Source organism: Silurus meridionalis, chromosome 26 (assembly GCF_014805685.1).
Source record: "Silurus meridionalis isolate SWU-2019-XX chromosome 26, ASM1480568v1, whole genome shotgun sequence".
NCBI lineage: Eukaryota > Metazoa > Chordata > Actinopteri > Siluriformes > Siluridae > Silurus > Silurus meridionalis.
In genome coordinates, this window is record NC_060909.1 from 14,826,402 (window position 1) to 14,841,197 (window position 14,796).

At 37.4% G+C, this 14,796-nt stretch overlaps 1 long non-coding RNA gene across 1 annotated transcript; it reads left to right on the forward strand.

Moving 5' to 3' along the window:
- Positions 1-1,266: 1,266 nt before the first annotated feature.
- LOC124379771 lies at positions 1,267-2,435 on the forward strand. The gene is made up of 3 exons (XR_006924525.1): positions 1,267-1,841; positions 2,142-2,231; positions 2,355-2,435. It is a non-coding gene; the product is annotated as an uncharacterized LOC124379771 (long non-coding RNA).
- Positions 2,436-14,796: the final 12,361 nt, after the last annotated feature.

Here is a 14,796-nt window from a genome sequence, read left to right on the forward strand (position 1 = left end):
TTTTAGTAATGTCTGTTTTGGATTTGTATGTACTTTGGTAATCAGTTGATCAGAATACTTTATACACTGTTTGACTGGAGTGTGGTTACAGGTTTTGCTCAGATGCTTTTACTTTTGTCTGTTTTGGGTTTTTAGACAAAATATTACTTGGTTTTTGGAAGCTCATCTTTCATTTTATGTTGAAACAAACAATGTTGTAGTTTTCATACAGTTTACAAAGTTTTCCAATGATGTTTGATAACATTTGTAGTTTTGTACAAACATGCCTAATGCAGAAGACATGTATGTCATATGGCAGACTTTGTAATGTTGTGTTTTGGACAAACTATTAAAAAATGGAGAGGGAGAGAAATTTGTTGTTTATTACATTTTAAATATGAAAATAATTATGATTACATAATGGATCAATTTGTCCTAATTGCATTCAGCAAACAAAAATATTTTTGTTCTGTTATTTGTTAGGTAAACTTGACAATATGTGGTGAGAACTAAGGATCTTAACAAAATACTTGGTCTTCAGACCCTGTTTGTTCAGTTAACTCATAAAAGTGCTTGTGATAGGTTGCCTTATTATTTTAAGTTCACTCAACTTTTTTTTTACAGTGTAGTCAATCCATAATTTATTGTTCCTGATGTTCTGAAATTAAACAGTAGATTTGATTTGTCATGTAAAATGTTTACTCCAGGTTTTGGTTTATGTAAAGTCTAGTAGTTTTTCTAAACCTAATCTACAGTCAAGTCTTAACTCCCTAATATTTGTTTTTTATGCATGACTTGAATACTTGTTTGATTTAGTTGGATGTTGGTTGATCTTTTTCTTCCGTCTCATTTAGTCGTTAGCAGAGACATTTCTGAAAGTGGTTTTGGAGAAGATCAAGGTGGAGAAAGAGTCTATGGGACATGAACTCCTGCAGTCTCTCTGTAGGGTTTATGTGGGATTGTGTCAACAGTGAGGAGACTCTCATAAAGCACATGCCCTCGCCTACAGATTTCTCAAAGAAGGTGAGATTATATTGACATTTCATTATATATTTACTAAAAATGATCCGGACAGTGATATAAAGAAGGCAATTGTGTTCTGTTTTTGGTTTTGTGTTTCTTCCTATACAGTGTATTTTAAATCTGTGGTATTGTTTTGTTTCCTTCGCAGACTCTTCTGAAGCCCCAAAATTGATAATGGTCATGGTGACAGCATGGCCAAGTGTTTTTTCCCATAACAGCCCTTTATGCAGAGGCGTTCACATCGTGTGCAGAATGAAGGCACACGGAAAGATTTATTACTTGCTCAGCAAATATCTGCACTAAAACTAAACAAACTAACTTTGTGCCTCAAATGACATACTCATGTAGTATTCTAGATCATTATTTACCCCTGTTACTGTCTGATACATAAACCCTTCAGTAACGTGTGCTATTTTCCATGTGTATTTAAAATCTTGGGGTCATTTGGAGGTCATTTTCTAGGACTCCTCCTTACATAAGAGTAATAAATGGAGGTTATAAAAAGAGCAGAATGCACAGTTAGAGCTCTACCTCAGTATTTCAATCATCTGCACTTGTGATTGCTTGTGACCTTTCAGTTATGATCATATTATTGTAAACATTGTTTCATTGATCTGGGTTTTAAATAAATGATGTATTTTTTGCTAGGAGCCTCCTGGAGACACCTACAGAGCCATCACCAGCACACTGAAGGCTCTTCTGAAAGACAAAAGTCTGACATTCCAGAAGAGCAGTTGGTATGGTGATGATCTCCGTCCTGCTGCCTGGGACTACGTATTCAGCCTGGACCTTCTCTGTGCACAAATGGGCTGGATTTGGACCTTCTCCCATGTTATACGGTACTGAATGTGAAACTGCTTCAACTTGTTTCATAGATTTTTAAACATTAGATAAATTGCAAACCGGCAAATGTGAGACTCATATGAGACAGTGTGTGTGTCCCAAATACTGCAAACTTTCTATTCTTGTTGCATAAACTTACAATTGATGGTATTCTATTACTGCCACAAAAACACTTAATATGTCCAATTTTTTTATTTATCAGAAAAGTGTTTGCCTCATCTTGAATACTTTGCTAAAACAAACACAAACAGAGGAAACATCTTCTGTTTTTCACTCATGTTCTTTATCTCAATCAGGGCGACTTGGCCAACATGGCCTTAAGGAGAACGTGGCAGCATCAGTGGAGGATCTGGTGAAAAGCATAACTGAGTTCAGGGGACAAAAAGGTATCACTAAAGGATCAATTAAACAAGTCCTTTATCAATTGTTATCTTTATTCTCTGATGTTTAGTTCTCTATCAGGAAAGTGCTTCAGCAAGTCCTAATTTTATGATGGATTTTGTGTGCAGATTTGCCGTGGACGCTTTAGAATCGTGGAAGAAAGACCTCACAAATCCCATTCCTCCAGCCGTCTCCAAGTGCCTGAAGCAGATCAGCTTTCTGTTCTCACCTAAAGTCAAGAAAAATTATTACATTAAATAATGTTTAATAGATTTTTATTTTATTTATTTTTGTACATAAATAAATAAAATACATAATAGATCTGCACAGTGTTATTGATTGTCTCTTTACAGTTTCGGGTCGTGCGTTTTACACCCAATCATCTGCCTTCAGTCCCAATCATCCTCTTAAGAACATCAATATGATGCCACAGCTGTAGAAACCATCATTATTATACAGCATATAATACATGCAGTATAACAGAGCACATACAGATTCTTGTGCATTTTCCCTGCATTACAGTTTTCCTGGTGTTTTGAAATTAAGTCAAATTGTGTGTTTTTGTACAGATTCTACAAAGAAAATGCAAAAGTTTAAATGGCTCAAGAAAAAACTTCACTGTTGTGATCTGTTTGGGTTGACCTTTATATAAATGTCCTTTATACTGAAAAAACCTTCAAAATGAGCGTGTTAATAACACGTTAACCCAAATTCATTTTAACAGCACTAATATTATTAATGCACAATTAATGCAGCACGCATTTCTTCATTTTTATTAAAAATTAAAAACCTTTAACGCAACACATTTATTCACAACGTCCTTTCCTTTACTCAGATAGTTATATTTTTATCATACCCAAACAAACACTTAAATCTTGGAGAGGTTTTCCATACAAACTACGATGCCTGTGGGGTCTTTTCTGATCAGGGAAGAATCACAGAATGACGCATATGTTCTTATTCAGTTTAATGCAGATAACAGACAAGTATATATACACACACACATATATATATATATATATATATATATATATATATATATATATATATATATATATATATATATATATATATATATATATATATATATATATATATATATATATATATATATATATATATATATATATATATATATATATATATATATATATATATATATATATATATATATATATATATATATATATATATATATATATATATATATATATATATATATATATATATATATATATATATATATATATATATATATATATATATATATATATATATATATATATATATATATATATATATATATATATATATATATATATATATATATATATATATATATATATATATATATATATATATATATATATATATATATATATATATATATATATATATATATATATATATATATATATATATATATATATATATATATATATATATATATATATATATATATATATATATATATATATATATATATATATATATATATATATATATATATATATATATATATATATATATATATATATATATATATATATATATATATATATATATATATATATATATATATATATATATATATATATATATATATATATATATATATATATATATATATATATATATATATATATGAACGTGTTAGAGATCACACAGTATGTTCCTTATCTTCCTTTGTAGTTATTGTTGTTCCTGTCAGAATCATTGGGAACAGACTTTAGAGTCCAGACACATGTACTGTAAGTATCTCCTCAAAAGCACATGCTGTTACAGAACCACTGTGAGCAAGTGTGTGAGCAAATGTTTGAACAAGTGTGTGAATGAACGTGTTAGAGATCACACAGTATGTTCCTTATCTTCCTTTGTAGTTATTGTTGTTCCTGTCAGAATCATTGGGAACAGACTTTAGAGTCCAGACACATGTACTGTAAGTATCTCCTCAAAAGCACATGCTGTTACAGAACCACTGTGAGCAAGTGTGTGAGCAAATGTTTGAACAAGTGTGTGAATGAACGTGTTAGAGATCACACAGTATGTTCCTTATCTTCCTTTGTAGTTATTGTTGTTCCTGTCAGAATCATTGGGAACAGACTTTAGAGTCCAGACACATGTACTGTAAGTATCTCCTCAAAAGCACATGCTGTTACAGAACCACTGTGAGCAAGTGTGTGAGCAAATGTTTGAACAAGTGTGTGAATGAACGTGTTAGAGATCACACAGTATGTTCCTTATCTTCCTTTGTAGTTATTGTTGTTCCTGTCAGAATCATTGGGAACAGACTTTAGAGTCCAGACACATGTACTGTAAGTATCTCCTCAAAAGCACATGCTGTTACAGAACCACTGTGAGCAAGTGTGTGAGCAAATGTTTGAACAAGTGTGTGAATGAACGTGTTAGAGATCACACAGTATGTTCCTTATCTTCCTTTGTAGTTATTGTTGTTCCTGTCAGAATCATTGGGAACAGACTTTAGAGTCCAGACACATGTACTGTAAGTATCTCCTCAAAAGCACATGCTGTTACAGAACCACTGTGAGCAAGTGTGTGAGCAAATGTTTGAACAAGTGTGTGAATGAACGTGTTAGAGATCACACAGTATGTTCCTTATCTTCCTTTGTAGTTATTGTTGTTCCTGTCAGAATCATTGGGAACAGACTTTAGAGTCCAGACACATGTACTGTAAGTATCTCCTCAAAAGCACATGCTGTTACAGAACCACTGTGAGCAAGTGTGTGAGCAAATGTTTGAACAAGTGTGTGAATGAACGTGTTAGAGATCACACAGTATGTTCCTTATCTTCCTTTGTAGTTATTGTTGTTCCTGTCAGAATCATTGGGAACAGACTTTAGAGTCCAGACACATGTACTGTAAGTATCTCCTCAAAAGCACATGCTGTTACAGAACCACTGTGAGCAAGTGTGTGAGCAAATGTTTGAACAAGTGTGTGAATGAACGTGTTAGAGATCACACAGTATGTTCCTTATCTTCCTTTGTAGTTATTGTTGTTCCTGTCAGAATCATTGGGAACAGACTTTAGAGTCCAGACACATGTACTGTAAGTATCTCCTCAAAAGCACATGCTGTTACAGAACCACTGTGAGCAAGTGTGTGAGCAAATGTTTGAACAAGTGTGTGAATGAACGTGTTAGAGATCACACAGTATGTTCCTTATCTTCCTTTGTAGTTATTGTTGTTCCTGTCAGAATCATTGGGAACAGACTTTAGAGTCCAGACACATGTACTGTAAGTATCTCCTCAAAAGCACATGCTGTTACAGAACCACTGTGAGCAAGTGTGTGAGCAAATGTTTGAACAAGTGTGTGAATGAACGTGTTAGAGATCACACAGTATGTTCCTTATCTTCCTTTGTAGTTATTGTTGTTCCTGTCAGAATCATTGGGAACAGACTTTAGAGTCCAGACACATGTACTGTAAGTATCTCCTCAAAAGCACATGCTGTTACAGAACCACTGTGAGCAAGTGTGTGAGCAAATGTTTGAACAAGTGTGTGAATGAACGTGTTAGAGATCACACAGTATGTTCCTTATCTTCCTTTGTAGTTATTGTTGTTCCTGTCAGAATCATTGGGAACAGACTTTAGAGTCCAGACACATGTACTGTAAGTATCTCCTCAAAAGCACATGCTGTTACAGAACCACTGTGAGCAAGTGTGTGAGCAAATGTTTGAACAAGTGTGTGAATGAACGTGTTAGAGATCACACAGTATGTTCCTTATCTTCCTTTGTAGTTATTGTTGTTCCTGTCAGAATCATTGGGAACAGACTTTAGAGTCCAGACACATGTACTGTAAGTATCTCCTCAAAAGCACATGCTGTTACAGAACCACTGTGAGCAAGTGTGTGAGCAAATGTTTGAACAAGTGTGTGAATGAACGTGTTAGAGATCACACAGTATGTTCCTTATCTTCCTTTGTAGTTATTGTTGTTCCTGTCAGAATCATTGGGAACAGACTTTAGAGTCCAGACACATGTACTGTAAGTATCTCCTCAAAAGCACATGCTGTTACAGAACCACTGTGAGCAAGTGTGTGAGCAAATGTTTGAACAAGTGTGTGAATGAACGTGTTAGAGATCACACAGTATGTTCCTTATCTTCCTTTGTAGTTATTGTTGTTCCTGTCAGGATCATTGGGAACAGACTTTAGAGTCCAGACACATGTACTGTAAGTATCTCCTCAAAAGCACATGCTGTTACAGAACCACTGTGAGCAAGTGTGTGAGCAAATGTTTGAACAAGTGTGTGAATGAACGTGTTAGAGATCACACAGTATGTTCCTTATCTTCCTTTGTAGTTATTGTTGTTCCTGTCAGAATCATTGGGAACAGACTTTAGAGTCCAGACACATGTACTGTAAGTATCTCCTCAAAAGCACATGCTGTTACAGAACCACTGTGAGCAAGTGTGTGAGCAAATGTTTGAACAAGTGTGTGAATGAACGTGTTAGAGATCACACAGTATGTTCCTTATCTTCCTTTGTAGTTATTGTTGTTCCTGTCAGGATCATTGGGAACAGACTTTAGAGTCCAGACACATGTACTGTAAGTATCTCCTCAAAAGCACATGCTGTTACAGAACCTCACTGTGAACGAGTGTGTGAACGAGTGTGTTAGATCTCATTCAGCTAATGAACATGTAATCGTGTATCATTTCATCACGTGTGAATTTGTACATTTGATTCTTTCGTGTGAAATGCTGCTTTTGTGTAAGTTACAGATGTTACATGTTTGTTTCACATGAAAATACAGTGAGCTGATATGTGAATAATGATGTGGCTGCATTCTGAACACTTGGTGCTTCTTGTTCCTGCTGTTAAAATGTGTGACGTATTTCTTGTTGTTTTTTAGATTCTTTATATGAGGTGTTTGGTTCAACCACCTCCAAACCTTCACCATCGCCTAAAGATGAAATAACACAAAATAATTTCTCACATTTTTTAATCAGATTTTAAAACAATAACAACAACAAACATAAAAAAATAAACCCTGTGTCTCTGTTTGTATTACTCCCCATTCTACTGGACCCACTGCATGGAGTTTACTGGGTGGCACCTGGAACTTCAGATCCCGGAAGATGCACAGGCTAAAACTCAGACAGACAGACACACACACACACACACACACACACACACACACACACACACACACACACACACACACAACTATCTCAAAAGCACATGCTGTTACAGAACCACTGTGAGCAAGTGTGTGAGCAAATGTTTGAACAAGTGTGTGAATGAACGTGTTAGAGATCACACAGTATGTTCCTTATCTTCCTTTGTAGTTATTGTTGTTCCTGTCAGGATCATTGGGAACAGACTTTAGAGTCCAGACACATGTACTGTAAGTATCTCCTCAAAAGCACATGCTGTTACAGAACCTCACTGTGAACGAGTGTGTTAGATCTCATTCAGCTAATGAACATGTAATCGTGTATCATTTCATCACGTGTGAATTTGTACATTTGATTCTTTCGTGTGAAATGCTGCTTTTGTGTAAGTTACAGATGTTACATGTTTGTTTCACATGAAAATACAGTGATCTGATATGTGAATAATGATGTGGCTGCATTCTGAACACTTGGTGCTTCTTGTTCCTGCTGTTAAAATGTGTGACGTATTTCTTATTGTTTTTTAGATTCTTTATATGAGGTGTTTGGTTCAACCACCTCCAAACCTTCACCATCGCCTAAAGATGAAATAACACAAAATAATTTCTCACATTTTTAATCAGATTTAAAATTAATAACAAAATACAAATAAACCCTGTGTCTCTATTTGTATTACTCCCCATTCTACTGGAGCCACAGCATGGAGTTTACTGGGTGGCACCTGGAACTTCAGTTCCCGGAAGATGCACAGGCTAAAACTCAGACAGACAGACACACACACACACGCATGCACAGAAACCCTCACCACCACCTATAGATCAAACCACATGAGTCGCCTGTGGGCCTTTTCTAAAATAGCTGTTTCCTACTTTGTTAAATCATTGTTGATAATTATTGTGAGAAATCATTAAGATGATCAGTGTCTTCACATAGATCAGGGTGTTAAACTCAGGCCTGACAAATCCAACCCGACGTACAATTATATCCGCCCAAGATGATTTTATATAGATCTATTATTATTATTATGAATGATATGTAGCTCTGATAACACAAACTACAGATCCCATAATGCAGCACTTCAGCTCCTTACCGAACGCTAGACCACCTGGGAACATTCCAGCATCAATCAAGTCGAGCTTCTGTTGATGTATTTAACTCTATTGTACAGTTATTGTGAAACAGCGCCTCACAGTGGTAAGAAAAGTTGATTCTGAAAACAGAGCCTTTAAACCGATGATCAAGTAGATGTTTACTGACACTGGCGGTAAACACGTGTCTTATAGTGGAGCGAATGTGGCTGTAATTGAAGAATTGAATCTAAGACGCACTACGAGACAAAACATCAGGAGAAGCTGAAGAACCTGAATGCAGAGCAGAAGATACAGAAAGTAGAAGAGTTAAAGAAGAATCTGACATTTCAGCAGACGTTTTTCACCAGAGAACAATCACAAAGTGAAGCTGGTGTGAAAACAGAGGAGAAATCAGAGTCACATCAGCAGGTTATTTACTGAGGGAGAGTTTCTGAAGAGCTGCATGATGAAGCTGTGACACGTCTGGTGTTTGACTCCAGATATTTTTATGGAGAGCAAAATATTTTAAGTTATTTAAAGTTTAAGATAATTTTTTATAAAATGGCATAAGAGCAAATAAATCTGATTGTTTTGATTTGTTGTGATTTTAACGTTTACTTGAAAGCACAATTTTTAATGATTTGTTCAGGGTTTTTGCAGCATGTTCATATTTCTAACTTGTATAATTTTGACAGGAGATATTTTAATGGAGAGCTATTTATTTTAAGTTTAAATTTATTTACTCTGTAATAATATTCCTGTCTGTATTTATTCATATTTATGTTAAAAAACATTATTTTAGTATGTTTAATAAATGTTTCTCCTGTTTGGCCCGCCACCTAAAGTATGCTTTGAGTTTTGGCCCCATGTGCAATTGAGTTTGACCCTGACATAGATAAATATCATTCATTTTTAATAATAACATATAATTAAAGGTAAACTGAGCAAATTTGTTATTTCAGAATTGTGTATCAAACTGGTAGCCATTCACATTAGTCGTTACCCAAGAAGTAGCTCTCGGTGTCAAAAAGGTTGGTGACCCCTGTTCTAGTTGATTGCAAAAATGTAAAGAGACATCCACTAGATTTAGGGCTTAAGAATTTGTTTTTGTTGCCTGAGGGCAACGCTGTGCAGTAGAGGGTTAAAATAAACCATCCAGAAATCATTCAGTACCAGATTCCTCTTATTTATTGTGGTGACTCTTTGACTGGGTTTCATTCATTCTCCATCACACAGAACTGTGTCTATCAGCTCACACTTACACAAAGAGATCCCCATTTCTCCTCAAGATACTCCACAGCATCCTGTTCTTAGGTCAAATCCATCCAGAATTGTACGAACCAGAGAAGATATTTGAAGATAGCGAGATATTAAAGAGTACTATGGAAGCTTTCCCAGGGCCATTCAAATGTTCCTCTCAAAACACCTTTCTCCTACTTCCTGGAACTGGTCAGTGAAACAGAATCAGTTAGAATAATAAAATGACTTTTATTTCCCTCGATATTTCACTGATGTCTTTTCCCTCAGACCACAACATTGTACGGCTCAACCGATGCAGCTGCAGTGGTGCATAAGCAGATATTTCCTGATCTATTCCATAATTGTCACAAATCAGGTGGTCAATATCCTCTGATTCCCACCATCATGTGCATCTGTGAGAGTGGCAGGTGTGGATACTATGAAGTGTCTCTGTCCTGTGGAAGTCACATCGCCAACAAGATCATGACTGCTGTTTCCTGTCTTCATGTCTGCCATCCCAAAGTGGCCTCTGTTGTGATGTCATTGTTTCCAGATGACTGTAGAGATGCAGAAAGTTTACAACTTCTGAGTGGTGTTAGCTGTAGAGCGTACAAATTGAAGAACCTGAGCAAGGTAAAACCACCACCATGTTTCACCTGCAATCAGCTGTTTCTCTACCTGAACACACAAAAAATAAAAATACTCCTGGTAACTGTGCTGAGACTGAAGCCAGAAGTAAATACTTCATTGCTACAAATAATATGGCCACAATTTCCAACAGCCACCAGTTACAACATTTAGTACAAACAATGACAGATTACTTTGATGGATTGATGACAGGATGTATGGAAAAAAGATCTGAGGAAAACAGAAGTCGCTACAGCATCAAACAAGTTTATGATAATGATACTATAAAAGCATTCAGTGTAAATTCACAGTGATCAGTGTTCTAGTTGTTTGGTTATTTGTTTGTTATTGTTAGTTATTTGTTATTTATTTGTTATTAATTGGGTTATTTGTAAATACATTTATCTAATCGCTTTCGCTATACTTTTTTTTGTTTGTTCATATAGTGTATTTCAATGTGGATAACGAGGATTTTGTGCTCAACAAGACATGCACAACATGAAATAAACATTTGATCACAGTGTTCTAGTCTTGTACTTATTTGTTTGGTATTGTTATTTGTTATTTATTTCTTCTTCTTCCTTCGGCTGCTTCCATTAGGGGGCGCCACAGCGGATCATCCGTCTCCACACCCCCCTGTCCTCTACATCTGCCTCTTTCATACCAACTACCGCCATGACTTCCTTCACCAGATCCATAAACCTCCTCCTTGGTCTTCCTCTTTCCTCTTTCACCATCTTGTTCTTCTTTCAGTCTTCACTCTCCTCCTCTTCTTCTTCTTCTTCCTTCGGCTGCTTCCATTAGGGGGCGCCACAGCGGATCATCCGTCTCCACACCCCCCTGTCCTCTACATCTGCCTCTTTCATACCAACTACCGCCATGACTTCCTTCACCAAATCCATAAACCTCCTCCTTGGTCTTCCTCTTTTCCTCCTTGCTGGTGTCTCCATCCTCAGCATTCTCCTACTGATATGCCCCATGTCCCTCCTCTGCACATGTCCAAACCGTCTCACCTCCCTCACCTTGTCTCCAAAACGTCCTACATGCACTGTCCCTCTAATAAACTTATTTCTAATCCTGTCCATCGTCGTCACTCCTAATGAACATCTCAACATCTTCAGCTCTGCTAACTCCAGCTTTACCTCCTGTCTTTTACTCAATGCCATTGCCATTGCACCTCTTCACCACCACCGAGCCCCTGTCTGACCTCCTCCTGAATCTCACACTACACTCTTTCCTCTTTCACCATCTTGTTCTTCTTTCAGTCTTCACTCTCCTCCTCTTCTTCTTCTTCCTTGGCTGCTCCCATTAGGGGCGCCACAGCGGATCATCCGTCTCCATACCCCCTGTCCTCTACATCTGCCTCTTTCATACCAACTACCGCCATGACTTCCTTCACCAAATCCATAAACCTCCTCCTTGGTCTTCCTCTTTTCCTCCTTGCTGGTGTCTCCATCCTCAGCATTCTCCTACTGATATGCCCCATGTCCCTCCTCTGCACATGTCCAAACCATCTCAATCTCACCTCCCTCACCTTGTCTCCAAAATGTCCTACATGCACTGTCCCTCTAATAAACTTATTTCTAATCCTGTCCATCGTCGTCACTCCTAATGAACATCTCAACATCTTCAGCTCTGCTAACTCCAGCTTTACCTCCTGTCTTTTACTCAATGCCATTGCCATTGCACCTCTTCACCACCACCGAGCCCCTGTCTGACCTCCTCCCTGAATCTCACACTACACTCTTTCCTCTTTCACCATCTTATTCTTCTTTCAGTCTTCACTCTTCTCCTCTTCTTCTTCACCTCCAAAACCATCCTACAGACCACCATCCGATGCTGTCTGGCTACACTGTCCCCTGCCATCACCTTACAGTCTCCAATCTCCTTCAGGTTGCATCTCCTACATAGAACATCGTCCACCTGTGTGCACCTTCCTCCACTCTTATACATCACCCTATGATCCTCCTTCTTCTTAAAATACGTGTTCACCACTGCCATTTAGCAAAATCCATCCTTTTAACAAAATCCACCACCATCTGCCCTTCCACATTCCTCTCCTTAAAGCCATGTTTTATGCTGGATGTCCTTCATAACACAAACCTCCACATTTATCCGGACTTGAGACCGACACTAAGAGTGAGCTGACTTGTGCAACACTAATGACTGTGTTTTTCATTAAACACTGTAAACCCACACACACACACACACACACACACACACACTACACTTCCACTCTGTAAGTCTATAATGTATTTAAATACTAAAGTTATAATATTTCTGTGTGATTTATCAGAAGTATTTAGTGTTTGATTTTAGACATTAAGGATCTCACTGACTCAAAATATCAAGAAAATAAAAAGATAATATTAATTATAAATAAGTGTTATTTATAATTGAATAATGCATAATTCTCCTTATTGTTCCTAATATTATGCTAAATGATATAGGTATCACTAGATGATATTGTGTAAAGGTTTGTGAAGATCGATGATGTCTGATCATGTAAAGGTTTTATATGAGAGATTGAAAATCAGGAAGCTCTTGAAGCTGGAATTAAACTTAGAAACACTGAAGTCCATCTCAACATGTCCTCAAAGCTTTGACCTCGATTGTACTCTTTGGTTCCTGGGAACTGGAGGCCATGTTCAAAGGTTCCTTAAGGTTGTTATTGGTAAGATGGAGCCTGTTACCTTCATTAGCAAACACTTTTCCATCCTCATACACCATCAGCACCAGTTCATCTTCGAGGAGTCACAGGTGAACTCCTTAAAAACACCAATCACCTACACGTACATGTGATCTGGGAGATAGAACTCCTGCCACTCCTCTAATATCTCAGGTTCATTGCTGTATGATGTTTCTGCCAAGGATCCGATGAGTGTGGGTGTGGATGAGTGTGATGGTCAGTGATGTGAGTGTGATGATCATTGATGTGAGTGCGATGGTCAGTGATTTGAGTGTGATGGTCAGTGATGAGTGTGTTATGGTCAGTGGTGAGTGTGATGGTCAGTGATGTGAGTGTGATGGTCAGTGATGTAGTGTGATGGTCAGTGATGAGTGTAATGGTCAGTGATGTGAGTGTGATGGTCAGTGATGAGTGTGATGGTCAGTGATGTGAGTGTGATGGTCAGTGATGAGTGTGATGTCAGTGATGAGTGTGATGGTCAGTGATATGAATGTAATGGTCAGTGATGAGTGTGATGGTCAGTGATGTGAGTGTGATGATCAGTGATGAGTGTGATGATCAGTGATGTGAATGTGACGGTCAGTGATGAGTGTGATGGTCAGTGATGAGTGTGATGGTCAGTGATGTGAGTGTGATGGTCAGTGATGTGAGTGTGATGGTCAGTGATGAGTGTGATGGTCAGTGATGTGAGTGTGATGGTCAGTGATGAGTGTGATGGTCAGTGATGTGAATGTGATGGTCAGTGATGAGTGTGTTATGGTCAGTGGTGAGTGTGATGGTCAGTGATGTGAATGTGATGGTCAGTGATGGTGTGATGGTCAGTGATGTGAGTGTGATGATCAGTGATGAGTGTGATGATCAGTGATGTGAATGTGACGGTCAGTGATGAGTGTGATGGTCATGTGATGGTCAGTGATGTGAGTGTAATGGTCAGTGATGTAGTGTGATGGTCATGTGATGGTCAGTGATGTAAGTGTGATGATCAGTGTTGAGTGTGATGATGAATGTATTTCAGTAGATTAACACCTGAAAATGCTGTCTGGAGCTGAAGAACCTACAGCTTCTTTTACTCCACATTCAGATTTCAAACATCTCACTTTACATGTTTCTCCTTTTCTCTCTATTGTTTAGTGATGTGAGTGTGATGGTCAGTGATGTGATGGTCAGTGATGTGAGTGTGATGATCAGTAATGTGAATGAGATGGTCAGTGATGAGTGTGATGGTCAGTGATGTGTAATGATCAGTGATGAGTGTGATGGTCAGTGATGAGTATGATGGTCAGTGATGAGTGTGATGGTCAGTGATGTGTAATGATCAGTGATGAGTGATGGTCAGTGATGTGAGTGTAATGGTCAGTAATATGAGTGTAATGGTCAGTGATGTGAGTGTGTTGGTCAGTGATAAGTGTGTAATGGTCAGTGGTGAGTGTGATGGTCAGTGATGAGTGTAATGGTCAGTGATGTGAGTGATGGTCAGTGATGAGTGTGATGATCATTGATGTGAGTGCGATGGTCAGTGATGAGCGTGATGGTCAGCGATTAGTGTAATGGTCAGTAATGTGAATGTGATAGTCAGTAATGTGAGTGTGATGATCAGTGTTGAGTGTGATGATCAGTGATGAGTGTGATGATCAGTGATGTAATTGTGATGGTCAGTGATGAGTGTGATGGTCATGTGATGGTCATGTGATTGTCAGCAATGTGAGTTTGAAAGTCAGTGATGTGTGTTGATCAGTGATGTGATTGTGATGGTCAGTAATGTGAGTTTAATGGTCAGTGATGAGTGTGATGGTCGGTGATGAGTGT